Source organism: Branchiostoma belcheri, unplaced genomic scaffold, assembly GCF_001625305.1.
Source record: "Branchiostoma belcheri isolate BF01 breed outbred unplaced genomic scaffold, Haploidv18h27 scaffold74, whole genome shotgun sequence".
Classification (NCBI taxonomy): Eukaryota; Metazoa; Chordata; class Leptocardii; order Amphioxiformes; family Branchiostomatidae; genus Branchiostoma; species Branchiostoma belcheri.
The window spans coordinates 1,248,809-1,275,564 of record NW_017804398.1 but is presented as its reverse complement, the minus strand read 5'-3'; the positions used below and the strand labels follow the sequence as shown (position 1 = coordinate 1,275,564).

The window sequence follows — 26,756 nt, the reverse complement described above, 5'->3', positions numbered from 1 at the left end:
GTCTTAAAACCCCTTACCTTGTGTTTGACGCCAAATGACTATCTCGGCAAGGAGAAGGTTAAAGTCAGGTCTTGGTCATATTTACATCAGGAGTCAGCAGTGTGCAGCTTTAGGGTCTGCTTTAGGTACGTATGTTGTACGAACACAGAGTGCGGGCATTCTTGGGTCATATACAGTCAGGCAAGTGCCCTACAAAATTCAGCTGTGATGTTATAGAATCAAAGCTGTTTTAGATGCATTTGGTTTTGTCACAACCTGCTAGAACATTTTACAGCATCAGAATTGTACAACAACATACAGCAAATGTGACACTGTTCTTCACAGATGCACCAAGGTTACAATCTTAAAGCTTGCATTACTGTTTACTACAGTGTAAGATGGCTACTGACCTACTGAATCAGATTCTAATTTTCACAAGAAAACTAGTGTACTGATCAAATTTTCAACCCACAGACTAGCAGCACTGTGGGGAGGAAACTAAAAGCTTAGTGGAAAGGGCAAGGTATTCTTGTTCTGTTCATAGTACAGAATGACTGATGACATGAAGAGGCTTGATAAAATCCTGAACAAAACAAGACATTCAATATAGATTCTAATTTCTGTACAGTCAACATAGAGGATATACAATTTTCTTACATGGCAAATTGAAGTAAAATAAGGAGCATAATACAACATTTAAAAGACAGAGCAATAGAAAAGGCCAACCAAATTCAACATTTCAAGACTATGATGATCGATTATGTAATGATAGATGCCTTTTAACATGATTCCTTGCCATGCTGATTGCCTTAAAATGAATTGTCACGTCATCAAAGTCTGGCTATTAAGTTGTAAACGTTTGGCAATACTGTCCATCTTCGAGCAGGGAGCTACCTTTTAAAATTTCAAAATGTTTCTTCCCCAATTTTATATCTGACCTTCAGTCACTTTCTAAATTGACACATACAGCAGTTTATACAACCACTGCCAATAAACAACTTGCAACCCTGGTCGTCCTTGAACCCATAGTCGGTGGACGAGATTTATACACTGTAATTCTAACGAAACTCAAACAAGTCCCAAGAGAATAAATAATCCTTTTTGATCATCTGAAATTTATGGCACTGTTTTGCGACAGCAGCTGCTGGAGACAAGCCGCCAGCAGGGCTTCAATTTTGTAAAATCTCATAAATGGAACGTGCAAGTAAGCCAAGCGTATTATTCTTTAGGTCACAAACCATTTAAAATCCTTTTACATAGGGAAAATTAAGGCAGATATCAATGGGCAACCATGCATCCTTGTTTGCCAAACAATTAAACAAGCCATAGTCATCTTTTCCCTTCAAAATCTCTTTCCCGTATGATGCAAATGTCACCAAAATGAGAGTTTTTACTCTCTTGAATTCAAACACCATTTATAAAAGTACCGGTAATGTTACGTATTCTAGCAAGGGTAGCCAGTCATTTTCTTAATGTGAAACATTTTTCTTGCAACATAGAACACCAAAAACACACACACCTACATGTACACCACGGTACCTGCTGACAGAAAAACTCCACAGTACTACTCCACTACCTTCCCCACATACACGTCCTCCAGAGAGAGAGATCTCCTACTTGCCGGAATATGCGCGATGCGTGGTCTGCACCGCTTCCTTGGCAGGCACACTATTGAGCTCGATCTAAAGCACGTCCTTTTATCAGAGGAATTAATGGTATGATTATCCTGATACACAGGTCACCTGACGGGACATTGCAGAGAATTGTGGGATGAATAGTAATGAGGATGTACTTATTATGCCCCAAGGTCTGCCAGTCCTCCTCCCGGAGGGAACATCAGGACTGGAGGAAAAACACCAACTGCTCCATCCATATCGGATTAGTCCATCTTATCATCAAAAGAGGGGGAGACGTCATAAATACTATACACGTATCATGTGACAGTGCCACACAATACCTCATGTTTGTCATAAGACATGTTATGGGTCATGTAAAAAGGGATGATGACAATTGCAGAAAAGAATGAGTTTACCAATTTGAAAATCAACATTATCCCTTCGCCAAAGGAAGGAAATCACAAAATTACCTGGGGATGTTTCATTTCTACTAGTCAAGAGGATGAAAAGCCTAGTGATTTTTTCTGCCTACTTACCCTAGATCTATACATCTACATATATGTAACATATGTGAATGACCAGTCTCCAAGATGATATTTGTATAATTTATATGCTTGAAATCCATGAAATTCAATTTGAACCAGTTAGCATTATTTTGGTTTCCCCTTACAGAGAAAACAATGGATGAAATTCACAGCAAACTAATAGACTAAGTGTGCATCCTGAAGTCAAGGCACTAGTAACTGGATATTTCACGTTTTAGATACAAGTTAATTGCTCTAGAGAATTAAGTAATTGAGATATAAGTTAGGATGTTAAAATGGTACCAAGAGAGTATAGCCTGAATACCCCTTCCTGAATTAAGATTCTACAGTATGTGTCAGCTCTTACTTGCCTATTGAATATGCAATAATGAAACCTGCCTAATGATCTGTTATAAGCAATAATGGCACAATCAGGGCATACAAATTAATCTGCCGCATGTTTGAAGAGAGAAATAAATTTCTTCTTTGTTAGCTTGTCAACAGAACCAGAATTGTGACAAAGATTTCTTGGTCTACCATAATTTCTCAATACATAGCCACAAAGACTGCACCTATTGAAGTTGCCAAGGAAAGTCATGACCTTATTAATATGTAATGCATCACTAGAACATTGTAATCCATCAGGACCCAATCTAAAAGCACATGGAAAATCTTTTTGGTTGTACTGGAATAATTTGAAACTCAACACTTGCAGTATCATAACCTGTCACATGTAATTTTCCTAATTGCAGAGAATCGGGCCCCAGTTCTGTGATATGACGTCAAGCAAGCATTTTGATAGAAATCCAATTTGTACGGCATAATAAAGTTTCCAGGAAAGGTTATACGTCCGTTCGAACTTCATTTCCCCTGCTTCATTGACACTTTTAAGAAATGGTAATGATATAACAGTGCTAACTGGAACTTCAGACAAGGTATATCAACCTGGTATCATTGTCTGGGCTATAATTACAGGGATAGTGCTACTCTCCAAGCAGATGACAGGACATCAAAGGTCTCAGCAGGAAGTAGAGGTCAACATGGGGGGAATTCAAGAAGACCAACATCACATACTTCATATGAAATTTCTGAATTCATATTGTTAATCGTTTGTGTGCAACAATGAATGAGGTTGAGAGGAAGATTCCAGGACAATTTTACACACAATTTGTCTGTTCTTTGTTCCAGCAATGAGCCTCATTTTCCTAGTCCTCCTCATCCTTAAAAGCAAATTTCATCTACTAAATCACTAAGTATAACAGTCAGCTGAAAAGGAATGATAAGTTATACTTGGATTAAAAACTTAGGACTAAGAGAATAAATCTAGAAATTGGCATAGACATAGTAATTTCAGCTGCCAAATGTATTGGTCAGACTTCATGTCAACAACAATTGGGTTTCAACTATTTGTGATCACTGTTGAAAACTGATTTATCAACTGTTATTACAGTACAATACAGGAACATATGAGTACCGGTATATTATATTTTTCCCCAGCAAAATACTTTGCACTGCTGTTGACACTTTTGTCTAATTTAATTCTAGTCGTGTTGGGAAAATTTATTATTTATTTCAGTCCAGTCAAGGTAGAATAGAAAATGATATAAAGAATCACCAGTAGGCCATAAAACTGTCATCAGGAGCATTTTCAGTAGAACTTTAATGGTGTTTTGCCTTCTATATAGACCTGCCATAAAATAGCACTCTATAAAATCCCCTCTGCACTAAAGGCTTGATCCATACAGGCTGAGGTGATAATTCTGTACCGTATATGCAATTGTCACAAACTTTTCACTGATACACACTATACTGTCCATGGTGCTGAAGAATGTGTGCTGTTTGTTTTTTGTTGGAGCAGTTGTCTCTTGATGAAATACTGCAACCTACCCACTGGCCGCTTTTCATTGAGGTTATGAGGGAAGAGGTCAGGGTCAGACAAATATAACAGGTAACATGATTGAAGTCCTAACGAATCCATAAACATATAGTCGTAATAATTGTATCTATAAAAGGTAGATCATGCAATATTGTGACAAACCTATGTGATGAGACCCACACTATTATGGCACATGCCTCCCAGGTGATCATGCCCAAAAACGACATTGTAAACTCATAACATCATAAAATTCTGACTGTTCACTTGATGTGTTCTCTCATGGCAAGAACACATCACTACACTTTTTTTTACCCTGAGAATGTGAAATTCTTACGGACTCTATACACAGATAAATAACTGCTGTAAAATTCTAGAATGTCTTGCGCATAAATACCAATTACACAGCTGGAAGTCTAGTATCAATGTGTGGAGGATTTTATAAATCTGCCACAAGGCCCTATATGAATGACATACTGCTCTACTTAAAGTGCAATATTAGGAATAAAAACCTAGACTTACCCTGAGGACTAGTACATTTACACAGCTTTTGGGTCAACCAACCATTCTGTGCCTATTGGTGAAAAATAGGTCACCGGGAAGGTACTGAATAAAGCTGCTGATGACCGCTACGTGCCAAAAATGCACCTTGGGAAATTCTGCTGTAGTAAAAGTAATCCCGCCTTTTACTGAATTATTGACCACATTATTGACCATTTCACTAAGGATGAATAATGCATTAGGCATCTGAATGTCCCACACAAATGGTAGATAAAATTTCTGTTCACATCTCTCTAGTCGTGTCTAATTGTTGATTCATGTAAAGTTAACATGAAAGTATTGATTCTGTGGTCAACAATGTTGCCTATAAAATTCTCATAAACTACTTGATCTAGTAACGTTATATGGCAAAAAGGTGCAATTTCTATAGACATGCTAGACAAAAAGAGCTGTTTCATGACCACCACAGGATAAGAATTGTTCTATAGTAATTACTATGACTTACTAAGAAGGTTATCACACAGTACTGTCAATCTCAGCATACCATTAATTGTGCTTCTTTTCTCTCTGCATTACAACATTAAAGCAAGGTCTTTACATGACATTGTATATAATGGCATACATGTTACTTGTTAGGGGCCATGATACCGGAAAACTGATTTTTTTTCTACAGTGAAATGTTACAGACTACAAAAGGTATATTTTTCAACATATTCCATTTGATGTTTATTATTCACCAGCTTAACTGCATATTCAAAACATTGTAAACCTAGTATTGCAGACTTTTACCCTATACTGTTGATCCTTTATTGTTGACATGGTTCTGAGTCAATTCATTGAGAAAATGCTTTCAAAGGTTAACATCATTCAACAACATTGTGTGATCCAAATTAGGTTGCCAGGTGTTAAACAAGCAGTGACCTGTTAAATACTACTTAGGCCACTACAGAAGGAGAGGAATGAACAATGAAATGTCAAAACATGAACAAGAGGTTTACACTGTACACCTACCTGTCTGTGAGCTGATATATATCTTAAAGGTTTGTAACATGAAACTGAGTCTCAGGAAAAAGAATTTGACCAACATGGTGAGCTGAAGAAAATGTTAAAAAATGAATTTTTTTTCAGTTTTCAAAGTAAAGGTATGTTACAGGATACTATTTGATGTACAGAATACAACAGTCCTTAAAATATACAAAAAGTAGCAGCTATAGTTGCAGACATCACTTGATACAATTTATTGATTGTTTGATGAAATGTGAAGGAAAACAGAAGCTAACTAAGCCCACTGGGACATGTTTCTCAATAATGTTTCACATGTGGCAGCCTTTGCACCATAAGTCACTAATGTTAACAGCAAATATAAGAACAATTGGTGGTGAATGTCATGTTTTATCATATTCTTTTCTGCTGCTAGTTACTGTCAGTAATGCATGTGTCAAGCTGGTGTGTTATGCCTTAGGTGGCAGTTATACCTGGCTATACAGACACAGATACAGTTGAATATTCAAAACAGGAAGGGACATGAAAGAAAAGTTAATGAAATAATGCTATGTATTTGATTTATATGGTCCACTTTGATCTCAAATCTGTAACCCTGTCTACAAGCGGATGCGACAGCAATCATGGAGGAAAGACTCAGATGTATGAATCAAATCGCTGCGTGGGCTTTGAAACTTCCTGGAGTGCTTTATGTAATTTCCACGGAGACTTGTTGTTGTATTAGATGGTATAACTTCAATGGAGACCATCAGACACAACGGGAATACAAGCTTACTTTGTATCAAACAATTGAATTCCATGCTTTAATCTGCAATCTGCTAGCTTTGGTTCTACCAAGGAGCTTGAAATCTACACATCCTTTGGTGTTAGATCAAAAATCTCAAAACAATACACCTACTCTAAGTGTCAGGATTTTGTTGTCAAGGAAGTGGAATATACAATCATATACATACATTTGAGAACAAAAGCTGGCAACCTACCAGCACTCCATGGAGTAAGAAATGTGAAATTTCAACAAGGTAAAAGTTGTCCAACTCTTACTCCATTCTTAACAAAACCTAATTTACACAATCCCATTTGATCCTATTTTAAGCTATGGCTTTAACTTAACTAAGGTTTGAACAGCACAGGTGAAAAATGTGACACGTTATTTGCCTTCTGCTGTGTTTGACTTTATGGTAAAGAATGAGCAATCTCAACTGAGCGAAGGAGTGTGAGATAAGAAAGCATTCAATTCAACACAGTCCCCAGGCCTAGGTTACATGTACATGGCCATAGACTATAAACATTACCTTCAAGTTGTTATCTGCTGTTATTTGTTACTGTAGAACCCAGGAGCATTTCTAGCCTTCACCGTCTGCGTCCCTGGAGCTTTAACTTCTAATGGCCAATGCCTCTGATCTCTGAACTGTAAAGTAGGTCTGAAAAGCCCAAGCTTTGTTCAGGGCCTTGGTCTAAAGGCACAACAGTACTGTGCCTGTCACATGCAATGCTGATTAATGTTCCAAATCAGCCGTTTGAACTTGTGACCTTTGCAGTGAAGTGGGAAGTCTACTCCACGCGCTGAATATCAGCCCGTTGTATGAAATTGATGTACACAGGAGCGTTTGTTGGATTGGTGAAAAGAATTTAGCCACACTATACTACCCAGGAGAGGCAATAAATATTACACATACTGCTGACTTGAATTGCACTTCTAATTGAACTGCAGAGTCAATCAATTTGATGACCCTAACAAAAGACTTAAACCATCTAGGCACTACCATATATGTCTATGTGTTGACAGCCACTCCACGGAGTAGGGCGAGTCCAATGGTGTTAGTTCTTAGTCCTTTTGTTGATGTTGACGCTCCTTCCTGGCCATCCTTTTTGCCTCCACGGCGGCAACTCTCTCGCTTTCAAAGGTTGAGACAGCCGTGTAGGACATCTGCCTCCAGGCACTGCGGTTGTGGCAGAGGGCTTGGAAGTTTGAGGGGTGTCTATAGTTATCTCCTGAAATCTACAATAAAGTTCAACACACCTACCTACTTGACACTTCAGGTGTTCTGATATCAGAAGATGTATTTTTTATGTTTGACACAATTCTTTTCTACTATACTATATTCGTTTGGGACTATTTCAACCACATTTTGGAGGTAAGGAATACATTTATTAAGTCTTAAATGCTCTCAGTGTTGGGGCCAATTAGAACTGAGTAGCACAATCATGATCACCCCCTGAGACCATCATGATCAAACCTGACTCTAAAGGACCGAGTACATGATGATTTCACATTTTTGTTTTCCTATTTTTTTTTATCAAATGAAAGTGCATAGCTTTCTTGTCATTTACCAGTTATGGAACTTTGCATCTCAGTAAAACTTTTTGTATTCATAACATTGTAGTCACATCCCGGTGTGGTAGCATTCCCTTTACAACAAAATGAAATTATAGCAAAATGTTGGATAAAATGAAGTCACTGTCAATGCCTGTCCCAAAGTTTACATCAGAGGACTCAGCTATGTTCTGTTTGAATTATTGCTCAGACAAGTCCTTTTTGGGGATGTCTGAGACATGTTTCCCTTATGGACTCAGTTATCAACAGTTTTAATAGGGCTGAGGCTGAAAGGCTGAGGTATCAATAGTGTGATTGATGAGGTACCTCACGCAATCAGGGCAGCACTGGCAGGTGCATCCTGTGACAGGGAGATAGGCTAAAGTACCATCAATTTCCTGCAAGGCGATAAACAGCTCCAGTCACTGTGTCATTTATTTCCTTTTTAAGTGCTAATGCTTCTTAGGAATTTTATTGAAGCTCTCATTAAAAATGGAGTGTTATAATTTTTTGTAGCATTCTTTTCCATTTTATAGACAGATTTAAGACTGGGATTTAAGAACAGTTTAGTTTGGAATCACAGCCTTGACAACAATTTGCCAAAAGTTATCTTCAAGCAGAACTTTCTGACTAGAACCCAAGAGATGCCAAGGTATTTTTCTCTCTGAGCAAGATCTACAAAAAAATGTAGAGTGTGGTGCAATCACACATATTTGCCCAGGTTTAACAATATTTATTGCTAGAAAAAATTATTAAAAGTAATTCAAAGGATAGAGTGTACAATTCTGTAAATCTAAGACAGCATGAAGCACTGCCCATGAGAGAAGCCCAAAAGATAGAACCCAGCACACCACACTTTCCTTTACAATTTAAACATTGTTGTGGTGATACTAACATTACATAACACATGTAGTATCACCAGATGAATACATGTTGAGAAAACTGTTTATCTGCTTTCTCCAAGTCCCCTTCTTGGAGGCCATGCAGGTAAATCAATAGAATGGACTCTTGACGCATGAAAAATCAATTCAACACCATGGGGCTGGCCTGATCTTTACGAACTTTGTTGATCCTCGAGACCAGTGTGTATTTAATGAGTAACACGGAAGCTCCTCTATCTTGGTTAACAGGATTGCAGTTTAATACTTGAATCTGTCATCATAGGGATCAAACGTCAAGTAGATTTGCATTTACATGGGAAGTCCAATAAGGCATGTGTACCAGTGTGACCAATCTAATCGGTGCTGACAATTGAATAACTAGGAGGTTGGCCAATCAGTCTGAGTTCAGTCAGTGACACTTCAAGGGTATGAACTTTTGATCTCAGACAAGAACTGGAACATACCAAGGCTATGTAAATATTTTGTCCCTGTACCAAAATGTTTTTTTCATGCCATTTCAGAAATAATAATTTATTGCAACTTGTACAACTAATCTTTAGAAATATACAAATTATTCTTTTTAATTGATTTACTCCTTAGTTTGTAGATGAACTTTCAGTCATGTACATGATACGAAATTGTCAGTGACTGTCACACCGACATGTATTGTCTACTTTAAGATAAGATAAAAGACTTTTAAAGTTAAAACTTTTAATGTTTTCATTTGGACACATGACCTTCACTCTGGGACATGTGATTCCATTCATGGATCAGAGGTGACTGGAAGTCTGTACCCTTTCATGTTGTGTTAGCCTAGTGTCACAAAACTACCATACAATACCAGTGTTACTTCTGACTAGTTTTAATTCTACAATAGATTTACAAGTATGACTACCTCAATAGTGTCACTTAATAACATTAAAGAATACATATTCTTGGCATCTTGACCATTGGCAAAGCAAAAATGCCATTTTTTCTTTGAAATCAAGAAAAATCAATGCATGTCTGGATGTCATCTATAGAACTTTCTGGAAGTGGACTGAATTGGGATTTTCTAGCTTATTTTTACAGCCTGTAATAATAAGACCAGATGACACCAAGCAATAACACTAATCTAAAATACAGCAGTCCCGGAGAATGGTCAAACATGATATGTACAGTCAAGTACTATTCAATAAACAAAGATGTTTGGACAACAAATACACTCTTCTGTTGTTAGGGAACATCAAATCTTGAAAATCATCCTTCAGGTTCTTGATTTCTGCAGCCAGTTATTAAGTCAATTACATTATGCCAAGTTGTGCACAGCAGCCAGGTCAGAACCTGGCACCACTGCTCATGAAAAATTCTGTGAGCTGATCATATGATCAGCAGCTGAAGCACAACCACAGGGCCATACCTTCCAGTGTCATAGGCCAACTACATTGACACTGTATTCACCAGGGTTAGAATTGATCGTAAGTGAAAGAAGAGAAAAGGCACAGCATTAATGTTAGCCACATTCTATAAAGGTATGGAGTGCTAATAGAGGTCTATATTTTCCATAAAAGCTATCAGAGGCAGGGCACAAATATCCATTTCTAACCTCAAATAGGACACAGTTATAGAATACTGAGAAGAAATCATTAAGCAGGAGGTCGGGAGGGGAGCCCGAAAGACAAAGCTTGAACCCAGCACACCCACACTTTCCTAAACATTACATACTAGTACATATTCTGAATACTGTTTGGCATTCTCCTCGGCTGTCTAGTTTCGAAGAACTGGCTAGTGCTTACCAGTCAAACCATGACTTTCACAAGCTACAATATAGCTGAGCATTTGCAATCCACACTTGAAATGAAAATACCCTGAGATATCTGTGACAAGATCAGATTCTCATGGAAGATATATCTGCATCCTGTGTCATGAGTTACAGGATATCATTTCCAATTATGGAGGGTACCTGAAGGCATGACGCCACCTGGATGTGAAGTAAAAGGCACAGCTCCATCACGTCAAGGGACTGTCTGGCTTGAAAAGAACTTTCTTTTCATCTTCCTGGCCCATTTGCAGAAGTCTTAATGTCTGCCCACCCAAGTAATCAGATGGATGGCTGAGCTCGAAAGCTTCCAATGAATCTAGCATATCTTTTTATTACCAGCTCCTGGTGGCTACGGCTAAAGTACATGTAAGTCTGTGATAAAACAACCATCAGCTCTCCTAAGGGGAGAAGGTTGGTTAGAAATTGGTATGCTTTTTTCACACACACACTCTCTCTTTCTCTCTAGATCTCTTCCTGGTGGGTCCCCATCAGTAATGGGAAGACTGCCAAATCTGGGTAGTGGGAAGTGGGCGGACTCAAAGTTGTGTTCACTTCAAAGTATTCATGTTGTATTCATGATGACTCATCTGATTCAGACAGACTCAGATTTGGACACTTAGGCAACACCATGGATGCGGCAGGAATAACATCAAAGACTAATAATTCTTCTTTCTGGTCCAACCCTTATTGTAGGGGGCTGTCAGTGACTGATGGCTCAGTGGTTGTGAAAACTTTTTCTACCTAAAGTTTGACACCAGAGGTATTGAAGAGCTCCGAATTCATGTGACATACATGTACATTTATTTATCTATATACATTGGGGGCTGTCAGTGACTGATGGCTCAGTAGTGGTTGTGAAAACTTTTTCTAGTTAACTTTTGGCACCACAACACATATTGAAGAGCCCTGAATTCAAATCATGACATTGTAACAGTTATACATATATACATATGATTGTAAGTCTGGTTAAGAAACGTGTAAGGCTCACTGAGTGGTGAAAGTCTTAGTATTCATGACAACCATCTAACATTACTTTCATAATGCTGCTGGTACCCTAGTCTCAAACTGCCATGTAAAAAAAATGGCACTACTGAGGCCTTACTGATCCAACTGATCACATAAGATTCACTGATTTTAAAAGATAAGATGGTCTTAGCATACCCGGGGAAATTTTGAAAGTTGTTGTTACTACTTATAAACTTTTAAATCATCTCTTACAGAAGAAATGTTGGGGAATAGATCGAGAATGGTAAACTCGGCTCTAACTGCAGCCTCTGGTGAAGACAAGAAATGTTAGGTCTGGCAAACGAAAGTAGTACCGGTTCGCTGGACTGATTCCAGACTTGTGAAAATATTTATGTTCAAGTCCAAAAAAACCTAAAAGTCAAGAACCAATTCCAGACTTATTATAAAAAATTTAAAAAACCATGTCACATACCCCTTTTCTTACCAAACCACCTAAAACCTCCCACAGTTGGCAAAATCTGTGCGGCAATATGAAGAAAACATTGCTATCAGGCATTGTCAAGTGTTGGCCTCCATGCTGTGTGGCCACAGTTGCCCATTTGACATTGCAATGTTGCCAACATGCAATTATATACATGCCATGGGTTTAGGACCGGACTTACGAGTACGGAACTGAACCTAAACCTCTGGACTTAAATCTGGACCTGAACCTAAATGTGGGTTTAGGTACACAGCACTACACAAAAGTACATATTTTCAGAAACTATGTAAAAGCAGCTGAAGGCATGGTAATAAAACCAATTTGATGTTAATTTGAACCATAATCTGATATTCTGGTTGAAAAATTATCCCCATCCAGGAAAATTGGACTGATGAGTTGTGAGGTGTCTTAATGCTTAAAACACACGCCCACGCCCACACATGATTATTTGCAGTACTTCTTTCTCTATCCGGAAAAGCTTCATTAATGTCAGAATAGGTTTCACCACAGGCACATCACTTAAAGGAGCACTAAAGTCGTGAGGAGGGTGTTATTTTCTAATAGATAACAATTCTTCGAAGTAAAAAAATACTACAGAATACCCAGTACTCACAACTGTGCAGGCAAAAAAGGCATTAGAAAGGCATTAGCCAAACTTTCCACATACCCTCTAAATAATCCCAGAATAAACAACTTACATAAACTACCATAATGTGTAGGTAGGTTGTAGCAAGTGTAGCAAGGTTATATGGAATTTTTGTGAGATAGACAGCTTGAGTGATAGGTACCATACATTTGTAGCATGTCTGGAATACTACTGTACAGTTGTTAAGACAAAACATATTGGAAGTAAGCTCAATGTGTGCTACTATGAATTTTTTTTAAAGCACATTCTGCATCAATTGGGTGCAGTAGAGAAATCTGGCCCGCCGTCACAGCACACTGTAATCTATGTCCTGTGTCATTTTCTCCCCCTAGAAATCAATATGTAATAAGTCCTGCATGCCAGACATCAAACGTATTTCACCATTGCAGTATTCAGATATCTGCTGGGCACTTTACGGAATGCAGCTGCAGATTTCGATTGTATGACATTCCTGGGCAAGATAGAGGTCTTTTAAAGTACAAAATCTTTTAATCAGAAACTTTTCCGAAAACCAGCCATTTTGACAATGGAAATCGGTTGCAGTATGCGAATAGTAATTACCAGGGAGTTGGCATGAAGGGTCTGCTGTGGCCCACAAGCTGAGGGGCTTTTGATCAATGCAAGCCGGTCAATACCAGTTTCGCAGCCACTGAGCACAGAAGGCTAATCATCGTCATTTCTTTCTCCAATAGAAAGTGTCAATCAATTTTTTGTGGGTGTGGTCTGAAAGAGCAATAATGTTGGTGAAGATGGTATCTGCAAGATCCATTGCACAGATGGGTATTACAGCATTGTTCTCCTCGGACATAAAGCCCCTTTACAATTCCTCATCACACTTTAACGTGTTGAAAACACCCATTCAGGAAAGATCGTAACCCATCCGTGTCAGACAAGCCCAAGATGGGTTGTATACAGCTTGACTTGAAAATATAAGGGTCACTTCCTACCTGTAGGTGCTCCAATGCAGTCTTTAGTTTTCCTGGCACTTAAAAGGAGATACTACATCAAAATGTTTCAGGTATTGATTTCCCAGTGCGCATCCATTCTGCTATCTTTACAGCCATGTCTTAAGAAAGAATACAGCAATAAAAAACTGCCTAGATTTTGAATTTGCACTACAGTTGGGAATATATGACTCTAGGTGGACAATATTGTAATGTTCTAATCATATTAAGAACTTTTGTGCTACGATAGCATCAGCTACAAGCTCTGAAACAGTACCAGGAACACGGTGATTGTTCCAGTGATTGGTGCAATCTGGTCCGCCAAGCCTAAGGCTTGCCAGATTAAGGTAACAGCGTTCTCCTTACCTTCCTTGGTGACAAAAGGAAGATTCCTGTTTTCAGTAGCTTCCTCTTGCCTCAAGTCACCACCCAGTACCCACTAGATAAAGTTATCGAACAAGGAGCGGAACATCCTGAAGGGTCTTGCTGACTGATCACAGCTCGTCCACACCAGTACTGCCCCAGCCCTGCCACTAGTTCCACTGAGCTGGTCCTACCTGGCCGCCGGATCAATAAAGAACAATCGATACTTCCTATAGTTCTTCTCACAAAGCAATTAAAACCTCTGGGACCACGCATAATGTTGTTAGATGCTGCATCTTCAGTCAGTCTGACAGTTGCTACGTTATTACGTGATTTATGTGGGTGTTGTTGGCACTGAAATTCCACCAGATAAAAGCCAGTATTCTCAGGGGAACTTTATTTTGTCTGCATTGTAGGCTACTGGTATTATACGTCTTTGCTATAGAAGTAGGAAAGCCATTCTTTTTAAATGCCGACTGGATGATTGAACAATTCTTTTGTGGGACATGTCTCCTTGGAAATAAACAGAGATGACGTCGGTAGCTGAATAACACTATCTCTACTTGCCTTGCTTAACCCATCACAATCATACCACAGACAAAGCCCGCTGGTGCTTACTACATTATTAAATACAGACTTCATTAGTAATTCAAGCCAAGGATTTGATACCATGGACACACAACACACTAAATTGATTCCTTGTTTCCAGGGAAAAAAGGCTGGAGAGACTTTGCCTAGCAAGTGAGGGTATGATATTTTTCAATTACAGAGAACACACAGAGTTGGGTAATTGGATACTATTAATTGAACAAGAGAGAGAACTTTACAGTGTTATCCCCAAATATACACATGTCAAGGATCTCATCAACAGAAAATTTGCATTCATGACAAAAATTAAGGACATCATAAGGACATCTTGATGCTTTCATTACATTCAATTTCTCTTACCTCTACATCAACTACAGATTAGAAAACTAATCAGATTAATTTTACTGCCTCAAAAGTACATCCGTGGCCATATACAAAGCCCTTGGGTAATACAACACACAGCGTTATGTAACCATCAAGTGCTGTTATCTTACACCTAAATCTTAATAACTGAAATCTTAAATGGTTACATAATGACATTCACCGACGTATTCATCAAAGATGTTATTACAAAATACTTCTAAACAAAACAACTGTGATGATGAACTCTCTCTAAATTCCATACAGCATCCCCTATCTTTTGTTACCGATTGCTATCCGAATTTTCAGAGAATTTATCCAGCTGCTTAATCTATTTTGTATTATGTAAAGTTCTACCTGGATGTCTAACCTTTATTGACGTAAGATGTTATCTTGCCAGCAAAGAGTGGTTGATGGCTTCCACCAGGGAAGTCATCGGAGCTAGTCATACATCACCAATACTCCAGGGACACATTTGTAAAGAAAACATCATTAATAGTGCGAAAATAACTCTGTACAAAAATATAGGATCTCTCGTTTGATACTTTCTTCTCAAGCACATTGAAATTAAAAAGATTCTACAACAGCAGTAATTGATCCTTTAGCACAGCAGCATTGTCCCTGTCCCCCTCCCCCTCAGATACAAATACAAATACAAGTAGTTAAGGCCAACATCAACCCCATTACTAATAGAGAAATCTACATGGTTCGCTAAGTTCAGCAGGATAGTAAAAGACTCACAGTGTGGAGTCATTACAGTGAAAAGCATTACCAACTTATCACCCAGTACATGTTCTTATTTTCACTTCAATTCTATGAAGGTCTGAGGGTCAATTTCATAGACTTAGGACTCAATGTTAGTCACTTTGAACCCTTGCAATTGCAGGCTTGGCTGTGTTTTTCCTCACTGGTCCCAATTGCCTCTTCCATTTCAGTAGATGCTGCCTTAATAGGATGTATCATGTGCCCCATCAACTAGGAGTAGATTAGTATTGATTAAACTGACTGGATGTGACTTGCATACAGCTGCAAGAGATAGAATCAGTGCTTCATAAACACATTTCAAAAGCACCAGAACAGTTTCTTTGTTGTTAGAGTAAAACAAGGTTTGTGTGAACATTGTTAGTGAACAATCATCAATGGAACCCTTAAGTTTCTCAAAGTAAGTCTTCTGTTAATGGTGTACCAGAGAGGAAAACGTGCTCTAAAAATATGCATGCTATTCAAGATGCAGGAATATCATGACAAGTGTCAATATCTCTGTAATTATTGTAATAAGATTTCACTTATTATCCTTGGAGCCTTCTCGGCTCCAGGCGGATAGGTAGGGCATCAAATATGAAGCGACACCACAGAGGGATTCTGATTTCCCTGATGTACAGTAAGTAGTTATAGACACGCCTGGAGCACTAACAGCACCATAGCTAGCACCACGGTCAAGTATGACAATCATCTCAACCAGACCGTGGCAATGCAGTCACTCGTATCGGTTCCGACACAGTTCACAGTGAAATTAAATTTAATGGGATCAATGGCTCAGAAAATATTGTACGAAGCTAACGTTATCGCAAGAGGGTTAGATACGCAATGTCAAGCACAACAGGCAGGGCTTTGGGATCGATTAAACAAGGAAAGAAAAACCAAACCCAAAAGTGGAGATTTCAGACTTCCAGGAAGTGTGCAATTCTCAGCTTTCTGAATTCCCCCATGTTGACTGTATATAATTCTTGCTGGCTCCCAGGCAGATTGTGACACCAGGCTGGTTCAAAATTTAAACAATGAATGTTGAACTTTTAATGGAACCACTGCATCGAACGATGGAACAACTGTAAGAACTACGAAGAAAAGGACTGTTTTCAACTGTTCAGGGCAAAATATGAGCATTTTGCAGTTAATTCTAAACCAGAATTTTTTTTTTCAGAAATAATAAAAAAATGAAGTGGGCAAATCCGTTAACCAAGAAATGAAATTGGTGTGGCCTTAGGAATAGGCCTTGGTACTTCAATCAAATTTTACTTCAATTGAGACAGATTTAGAATTCTACATCAACTTTCCAAACACCTTTTGGAAAAATATTGTCCTAACAGTGAACCTGGCAGTCTGGTTGCAAAATACAAAAGAAACATCCAGGTGCTGACTATAGATAAAATGCTGCAAATAGTTCTAAGATTATCTTTGCTGTGAAAATGGGTGATAAAGAGAGGGGATCACTAAAGTCCTGCAAGCTGCATGAAAGGTAATGACACGTCCTTTAGCACCAAGGACAAGGCAAGGACAAAGATTTCCACACCATGGACATGGTAATGACAGTTCTTGCGGGGTTTTAATACCATGAGCATGACTGTGACATTTCATAAAGTTTCCGAAGACACATTCATGCCAGGACATCAATATCAGCACTGTGGAGAGGTTGGTAACAGTAATGGTGGCCAGGCTGGCCAGGTGTGTTCTGACAATTTAATATTACAGCTGACAGAAAAAAAGTTAATGTTGTGGCATAGGAAGGCCATTTAAATCAGCAACTCGGTTTTCAGCACCACAGACAAACAGTTAAGGATATTAGTGTGGCTAAGGTAAAACTGTTTTCACTCAGCTTGTAATACTAGAAGCAAAGTATAACAGCAAGACATTATACTATGCCTCTTCGCTACAAAGCATGTCTTGCTTCAAGCTACATGTAAAAAAAACTCTGTAATACTACTAGTAATAGTTGTAATTCATTGATTACAAGTCTGTTGCATTTTGCACTTATAACATCCACACCACACTATAAGGGTGACCTAAATCTACTTCACAAGAAATGCTATGACTGCACAGCAGCTATATCCACCCATGTGTAGATGTGCTGGTTTCTATTTTAATCCATTACCTTGTACCTGCATCAACCTTTTATGGAGCATGTTAGGCTTCAAGTTATTTTGGTACTTTACAATTCCGCAAAGATTTGCAACTGATCTGACACATCTGGCTCAATCACGTTTGCACAGTTCACACTTCCTTCACTTCCATCGAATGATTTCCACCTGGGTCTCCTAAACTCATTCCATAGTCTAATGCACAGTACTTCTCCCGACAGCTGGTCCCAAAAAGTATGCTTGCCTTGAAAAGTCAGAGACTTTGATATGTCAAGTGACATCATTCATGCTGTTTAATCTTCAGAAGTATGGCATAACCTTGGCCGCGGTTATCACCCTGCACCTGGGGGAAATATGACACCACACTAACAACTGACATTTTCCCCTTTTTCTATCTCATCATATTTTCTGGGAGGTAGATCAGCACGTGGCCTTGAAATCGTCCCAAATCGATTGTATCCATCTATAATGCACAGTGAGTCATGCCTACCGTTTCTGTGGGTTTCCCTTAAATCTACCTTCTTTTGCATCTTTCATGACGACAGAACAAACTGAATTGGGGAGATTTCGGAAGTAAGACTCAGCTGTCAAGTTCTAGCAAGGGAATGGGGACCCCTTGGGTAGTTTACCTGACATTAGTAGGTTGGGAAAATTCCCCTCAAACTAGTGCGGGGCCCCCAGGCTACACCATGATTAATAGAAATTACTGCGTCAAGTCAGGCAGGAACACTGCCTTCATCAATTTTGCAGTACAGCTTGCACAGCTGTAAATAAATAGCCTAAGGGAAGGGGAGAAGGGCAAGTAGGGGGCTGACAACATGTCATTATTCAAATATACTTCCTTATAAAGGTAACAATACAACTGTAACAATATTAGCAGTCACAGCTGATACAGAAAGGGTATGACTATCTTAGATTATGGGTAAGTTTTATCACAGCAAATGTCTCATTTGATTAATGCATTATGCACACAGACATATGCATAAAAAGAAAACGAAAATGTCTAAGGGCCTGCTCACATTGTCATACGATGACATGATGGCATTCTCAGGACAGTCTTACATGTGTCATACAAAATTTACTGTCTTGATACAGAAAAGGCTGTCTTACACCCTTGTTGACGGTTGGCTCTGTCATAGCCTGTTTGAAAAGTCTATAACATTCAGACAAATGTGATCCTGCCTTTAACCAGCAACTTTCTTTAAAAAGGCACCGCAAACTGATCTCTTGACAAAAGCTATATTCATCATTTCTTAACTAGCAAGTTCAGTTTGACTAGGCAAATGGCTGTGGACATTTATTAACCGGTAGGATTTGGCAACACAAAATGTTACACAAGCAATATCAATGTACTAAAATATACTAAGTGTAGCACTTTTACATGTTGATTGCGATATGTACAAAATTTTGCTTGTGAGTACCACATGAATGCCCTCTTGCAGACAAATTCGATACTGCAGATCAATATGCACCATTAAATGTCTTGTATTGTATACCAGTTTTACCTTAGTTACACTAACAAGTAATTATAGTATCTTTAAGTGTTTGTCCGTGGTGCTGAAAACAGGGCTGCTGCATTAAATGGCCTTCCTATGCCACAACATTAACTTTTTTCCTGTCGGCTGTAATACTAAAATTGTCAGAACACACCTGGCCAGCCTGGCCACCATTACTGTTACCAACCTCTCCACAGTGCTGATATTGATGTCCTGGCATGAATGTGTTTTTGGAAACTTAATGAAATGTCACAGTCATGCTCATGGTATTAAAACCCTGCAAGAACTGTCATAACCATGTCCATGGTGTGGAAATCTTTGTCCTTGTCCAGCACCCTGCTAATGTATGCTAAGGTTACTTGTCAATTCTGGCAGAAATGTTTTTCTCTGGGCTGTGATCTGCCTTTTTGGTGTCCTCGGTTATATCTACGAGAACACAATGAACTTCCTACAGATGCAAGAACCAAACATAAAGTGACATCAAAGACAATAGAGCTACCCTCCCTACCATGGGCCTCTCAGTGTGACCCTATCCCATGTCCAGATCCAATTATCCACACTATATTGCTAATGCCATCCTTCAGAGGCTCAGTATGTACCGCTTTATGCAATATTTGAATGCTATATCTTGGCTGGGGCATGTAATAGCTTCAAAGACAAAATTAATCAAAGGAATCCTTACTTTATAGTATTGTAGAAGGGATGAAATTATGGCTATTTTCCTCCTCGACATGTCAAATAACGGGAAGGCCTTTTTGATGGATAACTATCATGAAAGAATGAAGGATGAGCAGAGGATATTCATTTTTCCTGTTCACTGAATTATAAAATTTGGTTTTGTACTTTCAAACGTCTGTATGTATCGTAAAATCTGAGGAAAAACATCATATCCCTATCACATTTTGTATTATCTTACATTTTCATCATATATGATATATGATAAACAAATCTTAAACTGCAACCAGTTTGACCCATTTTCTTCAAAGGCACTGCACAATTCCTCCAAGGCAGGACCATCCCATTACACCATAGCTCAACATGGTATTGATTGATCGCAGAAACATGAAATTTCCGAAGACAGATCCGTATCTTGGATCACTACCTCTCCAAGTGTGCCTAAGGCGGGGGTCCTATTGGGGATTGCAGTATGCAGTATGCATGGGATGTGGGAGCTAATGTCCTGGTCTATGGTTCCAGAAAAATTGCATATATATACTTGTAGTCTGGCCTGAAACCTTTGGTTGGCTTCAGCCAAGATATCTGTGAGTAAAACTCATGAGGGGGACTTTCAATCGAAATCTGGCATTAACTCTGTCATAACCCACTTACTGTGACCTTTCCACAGAAATCCGAGACGAAAGAATCCTTTATGGCTAACTCTCCAAGTCAGATAGGTGGGATATACACAAGTATATGGGGCAACGGTGGTAAAAGAGCAGGGTCATCTGTCATATCGTCATCTCCTAGCAACCAGACTAATGTGCCATTACTTACCCCCAGGACTGATACTATCCTCTTATTGCTGCAACCAGGATAGATTTGTCATGGAGGCTATCACAGGTGGAACTACATTGAGAATTTTACCTCCATGTAACGTTACATGGAGGTCTTGTTTTCAGTGTCTCTGTTTGTTTGATTGTTTGGACATGATTCTATTAAAGTTATTTCCACATGCTATTGCTAGGTACCTCCAGATGCAAGCAGGAAGTTAGGTCAAAGGTCCCAGAAAGGGTTACCTTATTTCTTGTATTCAAGCCAATTTCTTGTCAATAGCCAAAAACCTCCTCTGTTGGGATAGAACATATTCAGGTAACGTTACAGCTCACTGACCAGCATAACATGTGAAACATACAATTACATGCTCTACATCATGTATGCAAGGCAATTTAACTAATCGTTTTAGAGTGGCGCCAAACTGTTATTTCCATACAGACATCTCTAAACCCTAAGGGCTTTTGCCTGCGCTATCCTAGGCTGAAACTGGAGAGGTTAATTAATTTTTCAAAGAATGGTACATGTTGTAGACTTTTCGAAGGTGTAAGAGGATAGTACCATTTGAAATTACAAAAAAGGGCTTATACTTTAATGTGCCCTTACATGTAAGTACTAGCAAGTAGATTCATTCCCAAAACTACCTATATACATGACAGATTCTATATCCTACATGTGGATATTCTATACACGTTTTATCCCAATTAGAAAACTTCTGTCCTTGAAAGTCCTGGACTGATTTCTCTCCAGCAGAGTTCAATATTTTACCATCACTTTCTGCAAGCTTTCAATGGCAAACAAATGTACAGTCATTTAGGTGAAAAGGCTGCAAATACTAACATTTCTCATAACCTTGAAGCCTGGCTGAAAATTAAGACACATTCTATATCATATGACTAGTAAGTAAGGTTTTGAGTAATACATATTGCTGTGTCTGGAAAAATGATTGGATCAAATTATATAAATGTGCAACTGCAGCTGAGACCACCTTCTTGATAACCAAATACTTCACGTCAGAATTTTATGAAATACATTCATACATCTGGCTGCTTGATAACATTATTTGTGTTGATCTTTCAGCACTATTTCTAAACATCTCCCTGCTGAATCCCTCATCGGTACAGTCACATTTTGGAAAACAGAAATATCAATTTTAAACGTTTTGTGTAATGTCAGACCACTTTGAAGTTTCCATTGAGGCCTGCAACAAAATCTTCAATAAACTTGACCTTCTAGTATAAATGCTGGAGGGCAGACATAGTCACCTGAACCAGGTTAATCATGCATGATCATAAAGGTTAGGTAATAATATGCAGCTATAAAGGTTATATAACATGCCCCTTTGGGTTACAAGGAGTCAGAACATTGAGCCACATACAAATGGGCTATCTGAACTGTACAAAGTCTGTGCCAGTCTCCAACGCTGTATGTTTTATTCAAATGCTTTGATTGAATCACAGTGCTTTACTATACATTAGTCCTGACATGCTGGGAATCATATTGACAACCCGTCTGGCCCATGCAGCTAAGTATCAGTCTTCAATACTAGGTCATGTTTTATTCAAAAGATCTGATTTCATCATCGTCCCTTTCTGCACTAGAAAGTGAAGAGCTTTGACTTTGGATATGTCAGTGATATTTGAAAGATGCTTGCGAATTGCAATATGGGTTACTGACAAAAGTATCACTTCCTCCCCAGAAAAGTTTAGGCCTACGTTCACAGTAACTGCATGGCCACTATCTCCTATTTTTCATGGAAACTATTGATGCAAGGAGACAGAAAAAAACTTCAGATATGATGTATAGTAGAATGTACGTGTGCGGAAAGCTCTCTAGGGGGTTTGAGGCTCAGCATGATTTCCCCAGCGTGGCTACACGTGCGTTAGGTGGTATGAGATGGCAGCTGTTGCTGTAGTGACTGCGCCAAAGGAAAGGGATATTCAATGATTTCACAGACATTCATGGTGAGATATGAAAAACTACAGATAACATTTTACAAATACAGAAATAGCCATTTCTTTCTAAATCAACAAAGTTGACTAAACGATTCATCATTCAAGAAGAACCTGCTCCCTAGATGTGTGTCTCTTGCAAATTTAAATTGTAAAAACACCCCCCATGAATGGTTGTCATTTCATAATATTGCATTGTATATTAATCTTTAACCGAAGTCTCATCACCAGGTATGTACCATGTCATCTGGTTCTTAAGCTTGTTACATAAGCTGAAGCCTAATTTGCATTGTAAGTCAATTCAAGCACATTTTACTACCCAATTCAACTTCTATGATTTGTGTCCAATTACATCTCTTGTTTCAGATTTTATTGCCTTTAATAAAAAAATCAATTCCCTTCTAGTCCCTGCAGAAACTGAAAGCCTGACTCCTTAGGCTGTACATATGCACTGGATTTATTGCCAACCTTGGATTCGAAATTGGCTTCAGCTATGTATCATTCTCTGGGGGGGAGAATTGTATTTGATAGGATTTGATGTCACAGTCTGACATGAAATCCCTGACTGCAAAATCCATTAATGGGTGTTTGTCTACCTGACATCTTGTACATGACAGTGACTTAACCCACACACTATGTCAGGGTTGTCCTCCAATTGGAGTTACATAATAAGGGCAGGACTGAGACTACTTTGAAAAAGGATTCGTTCCCAAGTTTCCTTTTCATATCTGTCAGTCCATCCCCATAAAATTTCTTCTTTTAATGTTGTCACATTTTTGCCTGCCCCCAAATGCGCTCAAGAAGCAAGAAACTAACAGCTACAATATATTTAGTATTCAGTACTGGAGACTGAACGATTCAACAGTTACTGGATTCCCCTAATAAATAATAGTTATTGGACAACCCCAATATAATTGCAGCACGCATACTTTATATGATATCTATGCATAATTTGAAAGCAAGTTACTTATCAAATTTAAAGAACCTGCACATTATCTTTCCATACTGCAACTTGATCTACATGTTACAGGACAAGCTATGCCAACTTTTAAAGTTCAAGTTACCTGTTTGAATGCAATGCAACCCCGCAGGCACGTTTAAAGGGCATAACTGTTGTGTAATGCCACATGACAAAATGCTTTTTTGCAGAGCAGCCCATTACAATTCCCAGAATGGTTCTGGACGGCTGTGCCATTATTCCACGCTTAACGGTCAAAGGCAAAGTACATACAAGGTCATCTCTAAAAACACTACATTATAGAAATAAAATAGGTATATTTGAAACGAAAAGGACATGCAGTATGACTTAGAAATTCCACTCTAGTTCACCATGATCATCAATCATTTTTGTGGAATTCAGGTCAAGTAAGTTGTTAATAATCTAAAATGCACTTGTGACTCATTCAAGATTAGTATGTAATAATGTGCAATCACAGACAATCATTGTACATGTATAATTAAAAACTCTGCTATCTGCAATTATGCATGAGACTTCATAATGACATAACATAACATTAGCGAGTATATATAGCAAAATAACACAATTCTATTTGTATATATAAGAGACTTGGGGCTCAACCTCCCAGGGAATGGAAGCTACATTCAAGCCGTACAATTAGTACAACACTTAACCCCCAATACTTAAGTTTTATTTTTGTTGCATAATTGGCTTCTTTTATAAGGCAAACACTAGGAGAAAATATACCATGGAAAACATTATAATCATGCTTCCAACAGATAAGTTCCTTGGGCATAGAACATTCATATACATTATTTTTCTTCTGGCACACTCAGTTTTTCGATAGAATAAATGGCACCAATATAAAACTGCACTTTTGCAGCCTTCCGGTAGGTCATGACCTTCACAGCGTGCGGGCACTGGAAAGGCAGGAGCTATTAGTTTAACCTGACTGCATCATGCATCATATTGCTCCCACTAGGCAGCAAACAGCATGCTGTTAGCATGCATATGTACTGTCATGCGATGTTCAAGGCCATATATTACAGGGGACCTTAAATCAGTCATGGCAGACCGGGTGATGTGGGCAAGCGAGGTGCAGCGGCTAACCCCGTCCACAAGGGGGGTCGAAAGATGATGATGATGATTATAAGGGTTAGCTTACATCAGGGCCTGACTTTCAAACATTGACCTTATTACATCCTCAGAACAAGTTCTCATCAGAAAGATTCAACTTTCAAATGAAGTATTTTTTTCACAGCAACTTATCATAGAACTTAATTATGCATATACAAAAATATTTTTTTCTATTACTGATAGCAAGTCATTTATTCATTTTTCATTGTCTTATTCTACTTTTCTTAAACCAATGTTACATAGTTATTACTTATTTACCCCAGAGAAAAGTCATGTAAAGTGCCTTTTCCAAGGGAACAAATCAGGACATGTTGATGGATTTGAAGCCATTACCTATCTGTTCTGGGCCAAACACCCAACCACCACCGCACACGACCTCAACTTTTTCTTGAAAGGCATTCAAAGAACAACCAACTTACTCGGCCAAATGCCAAAGTCTTACAGTCACTGTGTAATTCCATAAATGTAGGTTAATGGAGGTAATTAGCTCTGGGATTGACATGTTTGGCTGCTTGGATCCGTAGAAACGATTGATGGCAAACCTTACACGCCATTGTGAGAAAAGTGCCTTTAGCTCAACACTAATGCCCAGGTGGGAAACACTTCGCCGTTAAATTCCCCCATAATCATGCTTCTTCTCCTGGTAATTGATCTTGAAAGAAGCCATAAAACCTGGAAGAGCATAATGTATTACCAAGCCCAGAAATTGAATTTTACAGGGAGAAACCTTGATTCAATCTGGCTTGGTATGGACCAAAAAGCCCTTAATTCAATTTTCATGATTACAGTACTAAAGTCTTAGAAGCCTAGAAACCCCATACAAAATCCCCAAATGAACCTCTTGTTTACAGGTTTTGTATGCCTTATAATGTAACATCTCTTGATGTAACATCTCTCAACAGAGATGCTGATCTTCAAACATGTGAGGCAAGTGAGGAAATTGGTGCAAGAGGATCCACACTGTTCCCTGAGACGACATCTGATGGTGTCCTCAATGGCGACGAAAACAACAATAATCTAACAACTTCTACAACCTTACTTTGAGACTGAAGACACTAAGAGTGCTTTCATGCATCTTCAGCTTTCCAAATTGAATGAAGGTTTATATAAGGAAGCCCTTTAAACTACTGTTAACACATTCACTTTTATGATGGTTTCAATTTGTCGTCGGAGGGAAAAGGAATTATTTTACGAATAGTGTTTTAAATTGATTTCACAGTTGAAACAATTCTGTAGTGCAGTAACTGTTGCTGGTGTTATACATTGAAAATACCTATCCACTGTGTGAAAACCACAAAATAAACCTACCAATTTGAAAGTTTCAAGATTTATATTTATGTAACAGTTCCATACACTCATTTTGTAAGACACTTGTGTGCATTAGCTGTCTTGTACTGTGTGCCATTTGACTCTTAGAAGAAGTAAAGCTATTTTCAAAGATCAATACCAAACAAATGATGTCTATTATACAGTCCAATTCAACCCTGTGTGCTGTGCTTGATAACAGGTCTCCATCAGTGACTTTGCTTAATTCTAACATAATACTTATCAGCAATTAAATGAATCTTACCGGCCTTTAAAGTTTTTTGTCCACCGAAGTAATAGCACTCCAGCCCTTTGTGGTGTCAGACTGCTAATGTACTAATTCAGGTATCAGGCAGATTACAAGAATAAATGGCTTCTTTTCTTCCCATCAGCATAACTCAGTCGGTAGGTACGGAGTTATCGGCTTAGTCTGCCAAATATTTACCCATGATCTTTACTCACAGTGAAGTTAGTTCACATGCTTAACAGCCAGTGGGGTGGTCTAGGTAGAAAATTGCACCAATTTCTCAGTCATGTACACACAACGAGATGGGACAAGATTGATGTGATGTACCTTGCTCTAAAAAGCACATCTAGAATCTAAATATGATTTGTCAACCAGTCTATATTTTTCCCAGGTAATTTATTATTGCTACCAAATTGGTGGTTATACGTTACCATACAATAAAAACTCTCAACTTTTAAAGGACAGCTTAGTAAAAC

The 26,756-nt window shown here is 38.5% G+C and overlaps 1 protein-coding gene across 8 annotated transcripts in view; it reads right to left on the bottom strand.

Annotated features, from left to right (window-relative positions):
- The window catches only part of LOC109485279 (complexin-2-like), a 68,801-nt gene that overhangs the window by 34,100 nt on the left and 7,945 nt on the right, over window positions 1–26,756 (bottom strand). The window contains exon 1 of one of the 8 annotated variants that reach the window (XM_019788784.1): window positions 13,895–14,078. The exons of 2 other annotated variants lie outside the window; for them this stretch is intronic. The gene's annotated coding sequence lies outside the window, so the exon portion shown is untranslated. Of the gene's footprint in view, window positions 1–1,498; window positions 1,699–4,514; window positions 4,613–6,787; window positions 6,810–13,894; window positions 14,079–26,756 lie in introns of those variants that run through there. 5 more of the 8 variants (XM_019788788.1, XM_019788787.1, XM_019788785.1 and 2 more) reach the window with 5 other exon arrangements.